Raw genomic sequence first — 3,758 nt, 5'->3', positions numbered from 1 at the left:
CCTTCACATGCCGTGGGATTGGCCATTCCTTTACTGATTTTACCTTGTCTGGGTCTGCTCGTACACCATGTGTACCAACGATGCAGCCCAGTACAGGTATCTCAGGGACCCCTATGACGCACTTTTGCAAGTTGACGTACAATTGGGCGTCCTTTAAAGTCTGCAACACAGCGTCTAAATGACGCTTGTGCGACTCTATTGCGCTCAGCCCGTCCTCGGCCCTACTATGCATGAATACATCGTCAAAGTAATGAGGCGCGTAGGCGCGGTGCTGACGCATCACGTGAGCCACCACTCGGTTGAATTCGCTGGTTCGTTTTTCAAACCTTGGGGCATCACAAGCCGCTCCCGAAGTATACCGCTTGAGGTGCTTACTGTCGTTTTGGCTACATCGGACTCTCTCATGAGTACCTGCTAGTAGTCACACTAGGCGGAAAAGATAGTTGTCTTTTCCATGGAGTTCAACAAAACACCTTTTCGCGGCATTGGCGTTTGCGCCGGTATGGCCGCCGTGTCCAGCTTATTATAAGCATGAACCACGCGCCATCCACCTGTGGCTTTACGCTCATGAAAGGTCGAGCAGCTGTGAGGCGATTTGCTCTCACGCACATGTCCCGCCTTGGCTTGCTTGTCGAAGAACTCATCGATATAATCGACTTTTTTTTTCGGCAACGGCTTTTGTCTGGTCACGCAATACTTGGTGCCAAGTTCGAGGTTTATCTCGGCCGATGCCCCTATCTGCTGGTAGGCGGCTCGGCACTTCTTCTGGGAACACATCGCGATGCTTCCACAGAACCTCACAGAACGGACTTTCTCTCAAGGCATCCCAGCCTTAAGCATCGAACCTCTTCTTTTTTTGTCCGTTTTCTAGGACGCTCTCGTCCATAGTGGACAACGAGCAACATCCACCAATTTCTCTTCTGGAACTGGTGTGACTATCTCGTGGTCTTTCCGTCCTGTAATTCGGCAAGTAACAGATCCGACGACATGTCCGGGAGGTTTACTATCTCTCGGCAGATCTTAAGACTTGCCGGAGCACCTCAACTGAGGATGCCTCCGCAATTTCGTCTTTGACGGCCTCGAACAACTCGTATGAAGGCCCGTCCTCTTTATTAGAGACTGATCCAAAGGTCACTCGTTTGGACGTGCCTTTGATCGTCCTATTCTGTCGGGTACTCGTTCTTCGAGTCACTACGACCTTTGACTGAGAAACGGGTGCCGTCGCTCTCCTGGCTAACGCACCCCTTCCAACCGCATCAGACTCTAGGCACTGTGCCGGTCCATGCGACGCTTGATTTACTGTCAGCTCGCCGTTTACTGCCACAGGCTCTCGGCTCTGTGCAGGACATTCGGACGCATGACTACTTGTCATCGTCCTTTTCACAACCCCAGTCCCCACAAGCTGGGTAGGAATTGGTGACATTTGACATCCCGTCAACGCACCCTCAACTTTGTTCGACACGACATCAGTTGCATACGCCTCTAGCAGGAGCACATCCTTTCCAAAGTCCTGCGTAGAGTTCGCAACTGTGCGTGTACGCCAGTCTTGTTAATTAATATACTGTCTAAAAGGTAAATAATATTTAGAGAATATTACTTTATGTAGTAATATTCATAAAGCTTATCCATTGGTAGATATAGGCCATTATATCTACTTGCTCCGCGGTCCAGTCAGCGCTGGACGCGCGCAAAGAGAGAGACAAATAAGATTTAAGTTACATATTTTGTATTAGAATATAATTAAGTTAGTATCAAAAAGACAGAAACAGAAGAACTTTATTATATTAAATACAGTTTTCATTTCACCCTCTCTAAAGCAAGTGTTTTAAAGGGAGTCTTCTTCCGCAAGTACTAATGTTCGTGAAGTGACGTGAGGCACCACTCGCACTGAAGCAGTGCGAAGTGGACTTGAACTGTACTGCTTCAGGTCAAGTCGGCAGTGCCCCGTTACACATGGTAGCACTTTGTAGTCCATCCAAGGACCACATTTCCACCCTCTAACATGGCATGTTAGATTATAATGGGAATACGCATCACGTTTCGCGTGAAAGCTACTCCTTTCTAAATGACATAGAAACGAGTACGGTCGAAAATGAGTTCGACCGTAGGGAATGATGCCATCTTGGCCATGCTGTCCGGTTTGGGCAGAGATGCCCTCCATTCAGCCATCGCCAAGTTTATACAACGTGAACTTGACGAGGCGAAGGAGAAGGTAGTCTTGCTTCATCAGCAAGGCTCTCAACAGGCAGAACTGTTGAGGTTACAGCAGATTCAGACCCCTGTACCTGGGATGACGCAAACGCGTCGTCCCGAAACCTTAAAGATTGACATCTCTAAGTTTAGGAGAGTCAAAGAAGACCCCTCTTTAGATGGTTTGTCAAATTGGACGATGCCATAAGGGCTAGTCACATCGTCGACGAGCAAATGCAAGTCGTATTTGCTAAATCAAATTTGGCAGGTCGTGCCAAAACTTGGGCATTAGGCCTTAAGTTGCGCGACCCATATGTCTTTGGCTCGCTAGAGGCTTTAGCAGCTTGGCTCAAACAGACGTTTGAACCGCCTAGGGCTGAGGTCAGAACTCGATCAGAGCTTCTGAAACACAAGCAAGGCAAGCGTGATGTTCACGCTTATGCCCAGCCCATACGACTCTAAGCGAGTTGTATTACAAACAACCCACTTTATGAACACACGTTGATTGTGGTGTTCATGCAAGGTCTTACGGATGGTCCCGTAAAGACCCATCTTTTCCAGTTCCGCTTAGAACTGGCTTGAAGAAGCAATATTCGTTGCGGAACAGGAGGACTTTAGCTTGAGACAGGCTCAAGCTAGTTCGTCATCATATTGTCTACCAAGACGACACGAGCTAGGAGGTCCAGAGCCTTTAAACTACTCTTATGTCGAAAGCGAGAAACCTCGTTTTTTGAACAACAAGCGATTGCGGAAATGCAATCGCTGTCAAAAGTTAGGACACTACGCTCATGCGTGTAGTGCCCCACGCCCAGTACCGATAGGTACTGAACGTAATTATGGACCGAATGCCAAAAAGGGCAACGGTCGCGGGTCCGACGTTGTTGCAAAATCGCAACAGCGAGGCGGACCGCCAAAAAATGGTCGGGGTCAGTAGGAGCGCAACGCCCTACTGATCCAGCAATCTCAAGAGAATTTGCAAATCTCTTGACTAAAGTTTCTCCAGACGCACAATCATTATGTGTCTCTGCACCTGGTGATGAGAAATCCCTCATCACCTTGAAGTTAAGTGTGACAAATGATTTGTCACTTAGGGCCGTAGTGGACTGCGGAACGTCAAATAACTTTATTCGTCGCCAGTCACTAGAGGGTAGTAGGCTCAAATATGTTGAGCGCGACATCCCTCCAACGAGGATGACGGTGCGATAGCGACAGGCCCATCGATTACAGTCATGAAACGCGTAGTGAAATTTCACTACACGTTACAAGATTTACTGCACGATGATGATTTCATCGTACTAGAATTGTATGACAAATTTGATGTCATCCTAGGTTTACCTGGGCTCAGAAAATACGAGTCAAGGATCAGCTGGCAGCACCGATCCATAAAGATGCCTGCCGCTTGTTCATCAGATGGACAACTGATGAACGTCTTGGAGCGTCCACAAGCGTGTAGATGTACTACGAGTGAGTGCGATGGCCCCGCTTGTGGTACGGTCGTTGGTATGACTGCACAGGATCACAGTGTGATTACTAATCACCCTGTGGAGTCAGCTGCCGCGGCTGTGCGA

The sequence above is a fragment of the Bremia lactucae genome, linkage group LG8, assembly GCF_004359215.1.
Source record: "Bremia lactucae strain SF5 linkage group LG8, whole genome shotgun sequence".
Classification (NCBI taxonomy): Eukaryota; Oomycota; class Peronosporomycetes; order Peronosporales; family Peronosporaceae; genus Bremia; species Bremia lactucae.
This window is presented reverse-complemented; position numbering follows the sequence as displayed.